At 35.4% G+C, this 17319-nt stretch overlaps 1 protein-coding gene and 1 long non-coding RNA gene across 2 annotated transcripts in view; both read left to right on the forward strand.

The window, feature by feature from the left end:
* The window catches only part of LOC139717978 (uncharacterized), a 151133-nt gene that overhangs the window by 67738 nt on the left and 66076 nt on the right, over positions 1-17319 (forward strand). The window lies entirely within an intron of this gene.
* Positions 8358-10144, forward strand: LOC139717971 (uncharacterized). Its single transcript, XR_011710013.1, has 3 exons — positions 8358-8638; positions 9547-9597; positions 9964-10144. It is a non-coding gene; the product is annotated as an uncharacterized lncRNA (long non-coding RNA).

Below are 17319 nucleotides of genomic sequence, written 5' to 3' on the forward strand. Positions count from 1 at the left end.
TATACAGCGTGTCCCAGAAAAAACGAAACCGGGTTTCCATGCAACTTTTTACTATCGAAATCATATATTTTCTCTATGAGATATACATCAATGGAAAGATAAACCCTTCTTCTTTCATTTGATGTACAACTTAATGTTCATTGTTCATGCATGACTGAGTTAGAACAATGAAAAGTGGTGCTATCAAAGTTTTATTTGCACGCGCAAATGGTGACTTTAAGTGAATTTTTCAGACTTATAACGTTACGTTTTCGAAAAACAAAGTTCATAACCCAAATATCCATATTTTCTTCTTTCATATGAGACCTTACGCGTCAAATGAATAACGTATGCTTGAGAAAAATCTGTATGAAAGCATGCTTCATTTCTACCAATTCTACGAATAAGCGAAAAAACAATCACTCAGCACTCCCGTCTTAGCATAAGACAATGGGCTCATATGCACTATTGAATTCACACAAAATAACCGCAGTGCTACAGTGAATGTTGTTCGGGGGGGGGGGGTATTTACAGAGAATGCTGTATGAGACGGACAGCCTTTTGTTGTCATGTATTTAGAATAGGCTATGAGACATAATCATTTATAATAATTGAAGACTAATATCGCGAGTTTTGTCAGGCTGCACGTAGTCCAATGGCTACGGGAAATCAACATTACAACAATGATACACATTTTGATGATTTTATACCTCAAACGTATTAACTGTTTTCATTCCTCCCTACATTTCCCTCACGCGTGGTTAGTCCTTCATCACTGACAGGGTTTTGAAGTTTTTGAAGGGGGTGGCGAGGCAGAAAGAGAGGGTACATCACTTTATTTATCACTGAACTTGCGCTTCTAACATTTCAAAGGTGCAACTGCAGGGCAGAAAGTTGTCCTTTTTTTTGGAGGGGGAGGGGGGCTCGGAAGGTGTTTTGTCGGTCCGTTACTCCCACCCTTACCTTCCCAAACATTCCGCTGATGAACACCCTTTGCTCTGCAGTTATCTGCATGGTCAGGCAAGGTCATGATCACGTGCTAATTTAGGACCCTATTCACAACCGAATCGTCTGTAACATTCCCTTTTACCCCCTCCCTTCATGTTTGTGGAAATTCATTGAAGCATGAAGGCCATTGTTATCTGCCAAGTCGGGCAGGAGTCGGGAAAGCTAACTGCTCCTTTTTTTACTATCCATATCTGGGTAAAATGTAAGGATGTTTTCAAATTAAGTTTTCTCGAGCAGGCGTTGATCATTTTTTACGCATGGGATATCATATGAAAGGAAAAAGAATGGATATTAAAGCTATGATTCTATCTTTTGCAAAAGATTGCTGGAAAAGTCTGAAAAATTAATTCAAAGTTGTCATTTGCTCGTGCAAATGAAATTTTAGTAGCACCACTGTCTATTGTTCTAACTCAGTCAGGCATGAATTATGAACAACGTGTTGTGCATCGAATGAACGAAGAGAAGTGTATCTTTCAATCCATGTACAACTCATAAAGCAAATATGTGATTATGATCGCAAAGAATTGCAATGAAGCTCGGTTTCGTTTTTTCTGGGACACGCTGTATAGGCCAGTCACAACGTCAGAAATTCCCTTTTCTAATTCAACCTAAAGATTATTGAATCGACATGCTCGGCCTCAGCACCCCCCTCCCCTTAAAAAAAAAACAAACAAAAAACAACTGCATACGCAAGATCAAATCATTGCCCCCCCCCCCCACAAAAAAAGAAAAAAGATAAAGTCAAATGTTTTGCCTTCCTTTGAAACACATGAAGAAAATATGAAATGGAAGCTTAAAGAGAGGATTGGATCTTTTTGAATGCTGACATTATTATGTGTTATAGGCTCAGTATAAGAAAGTTGACCGAACTTAGTATTGTTTATGTGTTTGATTTCATATTCGCATAGTACGTATATATGCCTTTCTATTTCAAAATGTCGTTATCTCATGGGGTATTGAAGGTTTGGTGGGTTTAGCTTGATAAATAGTTTTTTTCAACAACGTTTAACAAAACCGATATACACACAACAGAAAAGTAACTCCCCTAATATCACTTTTTAACACAAAATAAGTTTGAAGCAAAATTATTTCGCAGGGATATTGTTACACGTCTTATCAACTAACCTCTATGTGAAAAATGACAATAGTGACAATGGTCACTTTTCAAAAGTCACAAAAGTTTTCGTGGGGTATGAGAAACATTCTGCTTTCAATAGTGTTATTTTAGGATTCATTGTGCCAGCCCTCCCCTATTCAATCTCAGAAGTACAGTTTTGCAGTTTTTGCTCCATCTTTAAAGTGTACATGCTTACTCAATGAAGACACAACTACTCTTTCTTATGCTCACTTGACATGGGCTGCTAGATCTTGGCTGCATCATCTGACAACAATCCTTAACTAAATGGATTTTGCAGTTTAATAAGAGTAGACACAGCTATTTTCCTCTAAAAACCAAACCACAAAAAAAAAGAAAACATGAAAATTGTTACAATAGATGTGAAGGGGTCAAATGATGGATGATGAAACAACAACAGCGATTGATAATTATATACACAAGAAACAATACTTTACCCCCCCCCCAAAAAAAAAAAAAAAACCAAACAAACAAACAACCCAACAACAACAATTACTGTAGTATAGTTATAAAAAGTAATCAAATTTGCCTTTGATGTGTGCTCACTCATGCACGATTCAGGAAATCATTCTCATTTTTATACTGACCTTAGTCAATACGTGCAGACATACCACAGTCATTATAGTTTTGCTATTTTTTTTTGTTAAAAAATTACCCCAAATTGATTACGGGGAACTCCGTTTTTGTGCGTCTGTGTTATGGTAAAACAATGTATAGTGATAATAATGATATGTATGAAAATACATAATACAAAATACGTACGATCTTGGAGCAAAATAAGGGCAAATATAAAAAAAGAAGAATGAATATATGTATATAAGTAGGAGGGAAGTGAAAAAGTCGATCCCGATCAACACGATTAAGAAGTACGATTAGATGAGATTTGCTGCGTTTTGATACGATCCAAGACAACCTGATGCGATGATCTCGATCAACAATTAATCGTGTTAATCGTAGAAAATTTTTGAACCGTCCAAATTTTTTCTACGATTAATGCGATTGCCACGACTGACGTCAAGATCTGATAAGATCACCACGATTCCTTCACGATTAAGACCACGATTTCAATCGTGGCGCCAATCGTGATAGTGGGAACCCCGCTTTAATGTTTTTGAAGTTTTCTAACTGTGTTCCCAACATCAATGCATAGCTCCTGGCACTTATCAACGTTTGATGGATTGTCCATCGACACCCACTGACTGTTCCTCGAAGAAAGCTGTAAGACTCAAATGTCAAGGTGAGCCTACTGATACAATTACAAGTAAATTTGTGTTGATGTTTTGTATGTCGTAATGCTCAAATAACATTGTTTAAGAGAATCAAGAGCAGAAGTGTTCTCTTTTTGCACGAACATTCTGTTTTAAATGGCATGATTATTACCTACATGTTACTATACGCTTTTAAGGCAGTATACTTATTATTAGAATACATTGGATACATTACTGATAAAGGATATTTGCTGTTACGTCTTTATCATTTGTAAACAAGGAATGAGTAAAGTAAAAGTATAAAGGAACAAAATCATATTAATTTGTATTTTGCACTAAGTTATTGGCAGTGTAAGTGCATTGACAAAATGTGATTGGTAGTCTTATCAGAAATAGGTATGTCACAATTACGTAACAAGGATTGGCTGATAACTTTTAAACATAACATTTTGTTAACAGCTTTCCCAGATGACTATCATTTTGTTTCACATCTATGAAAAACCCGGATTTCTTGGATGCTAGTAAGACGATGAACAGACATCTAAGACAGTGTCTTTCTTCGGATCTGACGTTTATTTTCACAAAAATATATGTTCATCTCTAGAGGCAAACCCGGAATGTGACGCAACTGTTGTACGTAATAAATTTTAATACAGAAACTGTTTTCAATCAGATCCGTTTAGAGATATAGGGTCCCAAGGAAGGCACTCTCAAAAATGGACATGTCCCAGACAGGTAGACCATGAATCTGACCAACTGGTCCACGAGTCACTTAACAGTGAGTATGAAAGCCATATACACCATGTGTGAATTGTAAGCTTTCAATTATGAAAAGATGGCAAATTTGAAAATAAAATGAACATCACAAAGGTCGAAAGAAATACATACGATATGTAATAATTTCCCTCTTCTTTGCTTCAATCGTTCAAATACTGAGTAAGTGTCAGGAATTGTGTGCATTGCGTGACAAAGGGACGGTGTATGATGCATTTTACAAACGTGAGTTTGCTAAATGTTTGTGTGACTATCCTTGAAACTGTGCAGCCGTGGTCACTCTGGATCTACTTATTTATATGCGCAATAATGAATCAGTTGGATAAATGTAATTCGTTCTGCATTTTTTTCGTGATATGCATGTGCATGGAAGCTAGGGAAATAGTACGTGACGTAGCTTCTCCGCACGTTATTTGCCAATTGCTTTTGACCTTCTTGGCTTTGGTCGTGCAACAAACAAAATCAAAATATGTGAGAATCTTAACGTACGCTATAACATTATACATTGATAATTTGAATTATGCTGAAATGTACATGTAGATCATAATACATACAAAAATACGGAATTCATAAAATTAATACATAGACCTACTTCGGTTTGCAAGGGTATGGAGACAGGGATGTGTTCAAGGTTCAAGGTTCAAATCTATTTTCATTTCCATCAAATAAACAGGGAAATATACATGCAATGGATAAGCAGAATATATTTGTAATAATTTCAAAAACTTCAACTTAAACAAAATACATGTGATAATTAGTAAGAAAATAGTTGTACTTGTAGTTATAAATACATATGATTAGTACACATTAAATAAGAATTAGAATGGAAATGGAGGGTCCCACTAAAAGCAAAGCTTGTACGATATTGGACCCTCAGAAAATACATAAGACAACGAATATTGACTTTACAGTGAAACTACAAACAGATACAGAAAACAAAATCAAAGGAACCAATGTCAACTGATATGAAATGAAATTAGGAAGGAAAAAAGAAAAACAAGAGCAAAGAAATGAAACTACAACACGCGTCATCAAGAACTCAAGCAAACTGGATTCCGTGATATAAGAGTATTACATTATATGACGCACACTGGATTGACTTTGTTGCGAAGAATTGTGGACATAGTATTATACAAGTAAGAATGCAGAAGAGCAGACATAAAAGAAGGAGAGAATTGGACACAATGACATACGGTACAATAACAGGAATATCTGGGGAGAACCTATGTTAGACAGATTATCCTTCTGTAATTAAAAAAAAGGTTTCCACAAAATTTGTTAATGTTTAGAAAAAATTATGACTTGATTTTGATGATGAAATGAATCTAATTCGGTTGCATATTATACAAATTTTACAAAAATTATTTCAATTTATTCTGACCAAGTGGTTCACGAGTTATTTAACAGTGAGTATGAAAGGCATATACACCATGTGTGAATAGTAAGCATTCAATAGTAAATAGATGACAAATATGCATATAAAAAGAGCATAACAAAAGTCTAACAAAAAACGATATATTTTACTTTCTCTTTTCTTTGCTTCAATCGTTGAAATATTGAGTAAGTGTCAGGAATTGTGTACATTGCATGATTAAGGGACAGTGTATGATGCATATTACAAACGTGAGGTTGCTAAATGTTTGTGTGACTATCGTTGAAACTGTACAGCCGCGGTCACTGTGGATCCACTGTAATAGGCGCAAGGATGAATCAGTTGGATAAATGTAAATCGTTCTGTATTTTTTCGTGATATGCATGTGCATGGAAGTCAAAATATGTGAGAATCTTAACGTACGTTATAACATTACACATTGATAATTTGAATTATGCTTAAATGTACATGTAGATAATAATACATACCAAAAATTGGGAATTCATAAAATTCGACATAGACCTACTTCGGTTTGCAAGGTATGGAGACAGAGTTGTGCTGTAGATTGTGTGTAAGGTTCAAGATTCAAATTTATTTTCATTTCCACGAAATAAACAGGGAAAATTACATGCAATGGATAAGCAGAACATATTTGTAATAATTTCAAAAACTTAAACTTGCAAAATACATGTGATAATGAGTAACAAAATAATTGTATTTTTAAGTATAAATACATATGCTTAGTACACATTAAATAGGGTCCCACTGATAGCAATGCTTCTACGGTATTGGACCCTCAAATATACATGATAAAACGAATATTGACTTTATAATGAAACTACAAACAGATACAGAAAACAAAATCAAAGGAACCAATGTCAACTGATATGAAATGAAATCAGGAAGGAAAAAAGAAAAAAAGAGCAAAGAAAATGAAACTACAACACGCGTCATCATGGACTCAAGCAAACTGGATTCCGTGATATAAGAGTATTACATTATATGACGCACACTGGATTGAATATATACCGGTAAGAATGCAGAAGAGCAGACATACAAGAAGGAGAGAATTGACACAATGACATACGTTTTACATAATTTTTTAATGTTTAGAAAAAAATATGACTTCATTCAGATGATGAAATGAACCTTATTCGGTTGCATATTATAAGAATGTAATAAAAATTACTTTAATTTATTCTTAAAAGAATTCATAGTTTTACCTGTTGCTATATTGTTAGAAAGCGAGTTCCAATACTTTTGCCCATCGTAAATGAAGGTGTTCTCAGCCAGCGAAGTTATAAAAAATGGCAAATTGAATTCATTCGATAGCCTTATTGGATAATTTTGATTGAACTGATTTCTTCGAAACATTGTTTCAAATATATTTGGAAGATTATTTCTCTTATGATTATGAATAAATTGTTTTAAATCAAACAAAAACATTTTTTCAGCATTTTGTTTTCTAAAAAATAACGCATCGGCATGAGACAAAAATGCAGAATGACATAGGATACGGAGTGACTTATTTTGTAGTAGTAAGTAATTTATCTAAGAGTGTTTGATATGTATTTTCCCGCGCAAGAATACCATAATTTAAATACGGAAAAATACTATGGGTTAATATAACGTAAACAGGGACGGTAAAGGAAAACAAAATTTAAGCTTCTTAATTATACCGATATTTCGTGAAATAGTTTTACATAATATATAATATCAAAATAAAATTTCCATGAAAGCTTAGCATCAACTGTTATTCCAAGAAATTTAACATAGGAGGAGGAGTACCATCAAAAGCAATATCAACAGGTAGTGTCTCTGTAGAGTTGCTAAAACGCATGTATTCGGGGGGTGGGTTGAAGATTGAGAGATAATTCAATTCGCTTTCATCCCCATTTATAATTCAGGGTTGATTGTATTTACAAATGTGAGAGGAATATTGTGCGAAAACAAAAATAAATTTGAGTCATCCGCAGTAACATAATGTCTATGTTCATTCCCTTTTACAGATGACGTGGAACTTACGAGTAAAAAGTATAAAAACAGGTAGTAGAAACACCTTACACACACATGCGTGCATATATATGATCCTGCATCACAAAACCAACCAAAAAGTCACCAGGCATCGATTTTTTTTTTTTTTTTTGTCAGGGCAGAGTGGTAAAGAGCAGATTCAAAGCTTTAGAACGATGTACAAACTTGATAGAAATGGACTTTCTGGCTATCTAATGGAGAGAAAGTACACTCTCTGGAAAGGTGTGCACTGTGAAAACTGAGTGGCTCTGAAGCATAATTATGGTCTATTCACGCGCTTAATCTTAAGCAGTCCGTGTTTTGTGTTATGAAAGGGACCCCCCCCCCCAAAAAAAAAAAAACAAAACAAAACAAAACAAAACAAAACAAAACATAAAAAGGATGTAAAACTGCATAACATCAACAATGAGAGGATCATCAGGTTACGCTGAAAGAGTGCTCTTTCAACACACTCTATCCAAGACAACTACCTAATTTTTTTAAAGTAGCAATTTTCTCTGCGAAGTTATTACATTTGAGAGTGGATTATAGACTGTGTAAAAGGGCCTCTAAAATATACCTTATTACAGCGTTCCACAAAAAGTGTTCTAGAAAAAAAAAAACTGCCTATAATTTTCCATTTGTGCTATGATCCAAACTTTTGCAGGATGTAGAAAAAAATCAGATTTTCACCAAAAAAATGATAAACTCAAGTTTGAATAGGTTGACCAGTTTCCCCTATTTCTAGTCCTTACGTGAAATTAGGGCGTGCGACATTTTGTTTGTATCGTGATGGACAGTCATATACTCTCTCTCTCTCTCCAACCCCCCTCTCTTTATATATATATATATATATATATATATATATATATATATATATACAATGCATATACTATACTGCATCATTTCATTTCTTAAAATTGACAGTTTCGGTCGGGTTTTGTGCCCACCCCGGTCATGCGCCAAATGGTTATTGGGACTCTAATATGACATACTTTGGATCTGAGATAACTCTCACCTGTGATAAAGGTTACGTCGTCAATGGAAGTGCGACACTACAGTGTGTATGGCTACCCGGAAGGTCGACTTACTTTCCGACCTGGAACGTGTCGATCCCATTCTGCTGGAAATCCGAAACTATAACAGAAGGTTTGCCATTGATGCACATCTTGTGATTGTCAAAGTAAAAAACATTCAATTGGCTACACTGAATATAATACTGTACAGTATTACACTGAGCATAGGAAGAAGAGAAGGAACTGAGGATGATAGCTCGTACATGTAATTGGACATAAAGTTGGACATTTATGGGGTTTACTCAAATTTCCGTGCAATTTCTCGTAACAGGGAAATCAGTCGTAATCATGACTGAAGATTTCATTTCATTTCGATTTCATTTCACTTCAATTTATCTTCATATTTCTCACATAAATCACAATAAAGTATAATTACGAAAATTATACAGAACATACATTAGATGAAACTTCACCGGAATGTACAAAAGCTTGTCTTAGTATACATGCTAGTTAAACTAAGGTCATAATGCGAAAAAAAAATATGAAAGGGCCTGCGTAAAAGCAAGCTTGTAGAGCCACAAGTCCCGTGATAAATCAGATTAGGGGAACTATGAAATGCAGGTATTTTTTCAGACCATACTATAACTGGGGAACCGATAAAAACGAACGAAACTCAAATTAAATAAGTGTTACTAAATAAAACAAAATTCTGGCAAATGTCGCAGTTTTGCTGAAAGTCAAAAGTGTTAGTCGAAACACGAGACACAGACACCATTTTGATCTATTCATTATTCTGCCAATCGATATATTAAAGAAAACAGTTTTTTCTCATATTAAGCCAAGATGTACCAACAGGGGCTGGTGTTTAACGTCCTTTTAATTGAGAGATTCCTATGATACATACGCTAAGGACAGTTTTTAAAGACCTACCGATTCTTCAAATGATCGTGACAGAGTTTCATATTGTCCAAGAGTTCCAGAGAATTTACAAAACTACTTTGAAACTGAATCAAGTTTTGCACGTATATGTTTAATGTGTAGGTGGAACAACTACCAAACCAACACCTACACAGAATGCAGACTCCATCTCCAGTGAGTAGCATCCAAAATATCTACAAGCTAGCTACTGTTATAGTAATTGTAATTGTTTTTTGATGTGTGTTTCGGCATCTTTTGGCATTCGATGTCATTTTTTTTAATCCGACTTAAATTTGTCGATAACCCTAACGCTACTCTACTAATTTAGCAAATCACCTCATCTCCATAAGATATTGAATCCACCAGCTTTAAAAACTTTAAAAATTTCATTTTTAAATATATATATATATATTTTCAGTAAGCTTTGAAACATTTTTCTGTTACGAATATGTTAAAGCAAAGTCTGATTCTGTGGACCTCGATCATTGAACAAATATAAGTCATTACCCATAATGCCCTTGATTTCCTCCAATGAAACAGGCGAGGGAGGGCTTGCTTATGAACTAACGACATTGCCCGAGATCACCGCCACGTCCTTTCTAAGTAAGATGACTTGTCAGCCACTTCACAGTTGTGTACCTTTCTTTTGTACCTCTCTCATTGTTTGCTTTATGATTTGTGTAATCACTTTTTTCGGGGGGGGGGTTGTGTAACGTTTTTATGATTTTTGGTTACGGTTTGAGGCTCCGCCTCTTTTCACTGTTACAAGATTTGGTTAAAAAAAACAAAGATAAGTATAAGTTTGTTGATGATACGTTTAAATGTGCACTCATTATGTCAAGAAAAAAAGAACTACTCCCGAATCTCGTTTTCCTCTTAAATGCCATTTTTTTTTTACAAAGGTTAACAAAGATTTATTGCAATGAATGGCATTTCAGCTTCTGACGTTCCTGAGAAATATGTTGGAATCTTTGCAATGGCAGTTCCTATGTGTGTTGTTCCCATACTTCTGGCCATTCTACTCATGGTATTGTGCAGGCACCTTAAGAAAAGGTGAGTGTTTGCGTAATCTGATATCGTATTCAGGTGTGTGTGTGTGTTTGTGTATGTGTGTGTGTGTATGTGTGTGTGTGTGCGTGTGTTGGAAGTGGGTCTTTGTGGATTAATGCAGGAAGGTTAGCTACATTGCCACCCACAGACACCTCTGTTCTTTTATCCAATCTTAACAATTTGTAGTTGTTTGATATTAGCGCGAGTGTTCTGTCATTTTTGCCATTCTAAATTCATCTTATTAATGCTTGAAACTTTGAGTAACAACAGAAAGTGCATGTGTATGTAGACCTCGAAAACACAGTTTTCATATTTCAAAGGGCATAAATGGATTTAGATATTTAAAAAAATACTAGACATTTTATGTCTTTTCTTCTGAAGAAATCAAAATAAGTTGAATGTTAATAATCATGTTCCAAAAATATTTCTTTTTGATTTTTTGATGTTGGAAAGTAAAGTTTCCAACCAATCTTGAAAATGTATTGTTGGTTGTTTTTTGTCCTGCTTTTCTTTTCTTTCAAGAACGTGTGTGTCTCTTATGATTGCCTTTGCAGAAGTAGATCATCACAAACTTCAAATCGGCCAAACAACAGACAACTGCAGGTGCATCCTCTAGATAATTCCAACCAAAATTTGAGCTCGACGGATCATGTGGTATTGAGCAAAACTAGTACAATGTGTACAGACGCTGGAGCAGAGGGTCATCCTTTCCCGAGCCACTATTACAACATTTGCAAAGAAGTCACTGCTCATCAAGAGGATCAGTATCATATCTACCAGGACGCTGCGGATGTAGACAGTGGACCTTCACATGCATCAAACTTGGAACAAGTCTCCCTTTGCGCATCTCCTTTACAGAGCAACGTCACTTGCTCAGTAAGTATCCCGTATGTTTACTGTGTATGTGTGTGTGTGTGTGTGTGTGTGTGCGGAAATGAAAGTGTGCATATGAATATATAGATTTTATGGAATATTTGTATGCATAATACATTTTAGTAAATATAAGAGAAAATACTCAAAAGGGCATTTTCATATAGATTTCGTAAGCATGCTATTCTACAGTAACTATACGTTTCCATTAATAATCAATTCATCTTCATAATACGATGATCTTAGGACGGGTAGGGGAAATTCTGCGATCTCTTTGGTCGAGAGCTCTGTGTTGTTTGTACGTTTCCTGGCCAAACGTTGCCTCATAACGACACCTATACAGCACCGTAAACATGTTATCGCGGACTTGTAGCAATGGCAATGACAATAACAATGACAATGACAATAATGTTTCCCTTATCAGTCATACCTTGGAATCAAGGAACGCATTAGAAATATATCAGTGATAAAATGTCAAAGCTATTTCGAATATTTACAAGGATATCTAAAAAGTATAATTAACACTAAAATGTAGATTCACTCTTAATATTTGGGAACATTACATTTTGAAACGGAAAAGAGATTGTGCGAAATAAATGTTTTATTACTCATATAAAAACATAAAGAAAAACTAAACGAAAAACATGCTTCGGCTGAAACTCCCAAAGTGCAATGAAACTTAGCGCATTAGCATATTATTCTCAGTCTGAATAGAGCATCTGTGTGAAGCGGAGCATTATCTCGTTGCAAAATTTTGCCAAGTTTATAAGATCTCGCACCCAGTATTTAAGAGACGCCTATTTCCTAGCAATTCATGCATCCAGTAAATTTACCGTGCGCTCAGTAATTACTTGATACATGGCCAGATGTATTGGATTCATGTTTTTCGTAATTGGCAAGCAAAAAAAAAAGAAAAGGAAAAAGAAGCATCCAGTGAGCATTCCATTAATACCTCGCACACGGATTCCAACTGACGCATGTAGACCTTTGCATCATTTGTGTAATCACATTAATCATCTTGATGTTGACAATTAGGTAGTTGTAGAAATCATTGTCAAGTGTAACTTCTCCATATAAACTCTGGATATTGGTTCATTGTCGACAAAACACACGAGTCTCTTAAGAGATGGCCAAGTACATTAAGTGATCATGACCAGTTGCATATGATCATGTTATAGTTGCATAAACATGTCCACATTATCCTGCGTGTTGTATGTATCTTCACAGGACCACAATCATGCAGAGAAAATAAACAGCAAGGGAGACAGTCTTGTTTCTGCATCCGTCTACCCAAGCCAACAAAGAGAGAGATCCGAGGTGGATGAAAATCTCTTTCATTCAGAAAATTCCTGTCAAATTGCTTCAAACCGCCAATCCGAGATAATTCAAGAACAGTCACGATGGAAGACAAGAGTTGAGTACAAGTCTACAAATAGAAACGAAGTGATCACGGCTGATCCATTATATTCTACAGCCATCTACTCAGTTGAATCAAGGGAAAAGCCAGAGGTAGATGAAAATGGTTATCTTGTTCCCGAAGCAAATACCGGTGAAATCACTCCCTGTCAATCTAAAACCGTCCAGGTACCATATTCACGTCCCGATTACAAGCATTATGGCAGAAATGAAAAACGTGTATATTTGACAATGAGGCCGAACGATCCATTATATTCTACAGCTATCTACTCAGGCAAATCAAGCGAAGAAATGGATGAACATGGCCACCTCGTTCTCGAACCAATTGCCAAAGAGATTACTCCAGACCAATCCGAGACAATCCAAGGACCACTGCCATGCCATGAATACAGGCATGTCAGTAAAAGTGAAAAGCTTACCCCTCTTCCAACGAGCCTGAACGATCGATTGTACGCTACATCTATCTACCCGGGCAAACCGAGAGAAAAGCTGGAGGAGGATGAACACGGCTATCTCATTCTCGGAGCAAATGCTGGTCAAATTACTCCAGACCAATCCGAGACGCACCAAGAACATCACTCTTGCCCAGAATACACGTATATCGACCCACGCATATTACACGAAAAATAAATGCCTGAAGGCCTGACCTAACGTGTACATATGTATACAAAAACAACATTCTCTCCCCTCTGAGGATTCACATTCATTCATTTTGCTTTATTCTACCGTGTCATTGTAAGTATCAACGGTATCAGCCGTAACAGCTGGCATTGTTGTCCTCATTTCATTGCAACTTGCTGGTAGATCGTTATTTGACTGTTAGCGTTATGTTTTGCTTGACCAAAATACTTCCGCGTCTCCTCTGAGGACCAAACGGTATAGTTTTCCAATAAATGTTGTTAATTTGCACTATAAAACTTTCATGTCAACATTGCTATGATAACAATTGCTAATACCTCTGCAACATGTCATTTATTCGTTCTCCTACTTTGTATCTAAGAAGAATGGGCTGTATCTCAAAGCATTTTTTTTTTCTGTAGTTTCGTCCTACGTTTTATAGTGCTCCTTATCTTAATCTTTACACTCGCTTTCAATACTGGGAACTACGCTAAACAAGCTTGCTTTTCAGTAAGTTCATCGTTTATACTAAGATTCAATCTTTCATATGTTGACTACCATGTTCTACATGATTGCAATATTCTGTTGTGCATCCTAGCTTGGAATCATGTATCATTTCACTTTGTTATATTTGATGTATTTTCTATTAAGAAATATGAAAAAATAAATCGAAATGGAAATTGAAATTGAAACTTAATTACAGTAATTGGTACAACAATAGGATGATAAGTTGGTGGTACATGGACCTTCCATGCCATGAGAAATCACTTCAAATTTCAAGGCCACATGTATTTGACAGGAATCGAATGTAGTAATTTCAGGGATGAATCAAAATAATGAAACACAAAAACAATAACAGTTTGCCTCGGGTGGAATCATCTCCAAAACAATGTTGAAATTCCATGTACAAAATTATTACATGCGCTTACTAACACTTTGGCAGGAAAGAAAGATTAACAACCATATTGAAATTAGAAATGACTCTATTTCTTTCCCCCAAGAATTTCCTGCACAGTCATGACTTCAGACACAAAAATAGAGCAACAAAAAACTTTCCAATGACGCTGTTATCACTCAGCGTTTCCACTCAATTTGTGACGAAAAACCAACAAACGGTATAGCCTTCAGTTTGACTTTCGTTTCAATTGATGAAACCCATAGAATTGTGAGCTCCACCTGTTTCCATGAAACTCTGTTATCGGTCACAATATCAAATCAACCGAGAATGATTATACGAGAGGATTATGGAAGAACCATAAAATAGTTTTTTGAACACTAACGAACGAGCTGCGAATTACGCGATATTGTCTTCCTCTTTTTACAACATTGATTTGTATCTGAAGGTACAACAATGTGTAATTTTGTGAACAGCCCTAGGTTGCCTTCTTAGGTCATAACTGCTGACTGACTAATGGAATTCTAGTATGTGATGACAAAGATATTAATCCTCCCTAATTGGAATTCATATCGTTAAAAGAAAATTTTGATTTTTTTTTTCTTTCCTACAAGGAATTTTTGTGTCCAGTTTGTGATCTCGCGTAGAAAAGCCAATGATCTATGAAGGGACAGTTGCTTTAAGTGACTGATGTTTTCTCTTTGACTCTCGACTATGGAATCTCAACATCAAACATGTTTGTGGATGCAAATGTCTCCCACTGTATGGATACTGTATGACTCTACTATTTGACAAGGTCATGATAATTACGTACATGCTGACATTATAAAGCACACAAGTAATGTAACAATGCCATGATACGCACCACGTCAGTATCTTTGCAGATACATTTTACATTCTGTTCTACACACACGATCGAAAGCAGTCACTGTGCATTTCTTGTAAATATGCGTAGAACAGATATTACTAGATAAACTATTTGATAATATGGACGGTGTGTCGTTGGATAGCTAGTGATGTGATAGATACCATTATTATGAATACTAAATGTTTGAAATATTTGTACATGACTTTCCCCTTGCCTCCGTGATTCTATTTCCTTTTTCCATCATCTCTCTATTTCCCTTTTCTGGATAAATTGTTATATTTCTTGCTATCACTGTGGTACGTTCATTGTTTGGCAGATAGGTGCTGGTTCCAACAGCAACACAATTATGCTGCACTAGTTTTAAACAGTTTTGGATTTGTTTTTATTGCAGCCTATGAAATGGTAAGAAATTTGTATGTTTTAAGTCATGTTGACTCAAAGATATTTCTGTTCTTAAAGGGGATGGCTAGCAACTGATCAGTGGGAATCAGTGGGAATGCTGGAGGATGATTGTTCCAGTCCTTGTTGGATTCATTTAAGAGTACATTATATATATATATTGTTGTGTGAAAATTATTTGCTTCAGAATGGTCTCATGTTCAAGTAATGTGCAGTTTGGTGTTTCCAGGTTAGCATGCCTGTACAGTGACGGGGCATTAAACTGCACATTACTTGAATATGAGACCATTCTGAAGCAAATAATTTTCACACAATAGGTATATAACGTACTCTTAAATGAACCCCACAAGGATTGAAACAATCATCCCCCAGCTTTCCCACTGATTGCCACTGATCAGTCACTAGCCATCCCCTTTAATAGTAGGCTAGATTAGATTATATTATACGTGGAGGATTTTTTTTTTTGGTCAAGTTTTGAAGGTATGTCCGAATTACCATCTCATTTCCGTATTTCTTGCCATGACTTAAACCATGTTTTACTGTCTAATGCTCTATTTTCCCTTCCTTCCACTTTCCGTTTTCCCTTACTGAGTTTGTTTCTTCTTTGTACAGTACCTGTTTGTTTCATGTATATTCATTCGCTTTAATGTAATGAATTTGCGTCCTATTTAAAGACAAAAGGGAGATTAAGTTGGCTTAAATGCTATTAGTGTGTTAACTCAACTATGAAAGTGGCTTCAAGCTTGATAAATGAGTGATCTAGTAAGTCATCGCCTAGGTTTGTTTGTTGTTGTTTTTTGTTTTGTTTTTTTGCGGAGAAAATTTCAAGGACTTCTGCTCCACTTTGTATACAATCATATGATACTGAATTATCTATCATGGAACAGATAAAAAGCATGAACACAACTAAGTCGAGGAGTTGCGTATAAATTGTGTTGTATGACTGAATTACTTTCATGAACATTCAAGTGAAGTTCACTGTTAATATCTAAGAAAGCGAAACACATACTTGAGTATTTGTCATCAACTTCTCGAGAGGGCGTTAGTGGTAAGTACGGCAATAAAATCCTACGGTTGAAGCACATTCCTATATATATACATATATAGATACATATCTTATATATATATATATATATATATATATATATATATATATATATGTATATATATGTATATATACATATATTTATTTATTCATATATTAATCTAACATCACATCGCATCCTGGTCGCTGATGAAGAATGCGATGACTAACCAGTTTGGTGTCTTGTTTCTAAATCATGCGCTTTCCTCGCCAGGATAAAGCGTTTTTACATCTAATGCCATTTTAGGTTTTGATCACATATACACTGTTGGTCATAAAGGTGTATTCTTTTTTATCAAATTTTAACGGCATATCTATTACATTGTGCTTGGAAAATAATATGTTTGATGTATGTCAATCACTTAACTTTGTTTTCATGCCTCTTTAACACTTTCACAGTGATTTAAACAAGACACAAATTTATATATGTCTAAATCATAATAAACTATGGGCATGAAACAGCATTGATAACATTACAAATGAAACTTTATCAACAGAATATTTGTTTTGAACGTCATTCAATTTTCCAGATTACTTTTTTTTATAATTCCATTGACGAGTTCACATCAAATTTAAGTCATTGTTCTAAGATTTCACTAATATCGGGTATGTCCACCCCGGGTATATCCACCCCTAGCACGAATCAGAGCGCGTAGGCGTTGTGGCAGGCTGTCCACCAGGTTGTTGATGACGTCG

The sequence above is a fragment of the Diadema antillarum genome, unplaced genomic scaffold (assembly GCF_040938485.1).
Source record: "Diadema antillarum isolate AM-2024a unplaced genomic scaffold, OU_Dant_1.0 scf00000008, whole genome shotgun sequence".
In the NCBI taxonomy this organism is placed as follows: Eukaryota; Metazoa; Echinodermata; class Echinoidea; order Diadematoida; family Diadematidae; genus Diadema; species Diadema antillarum.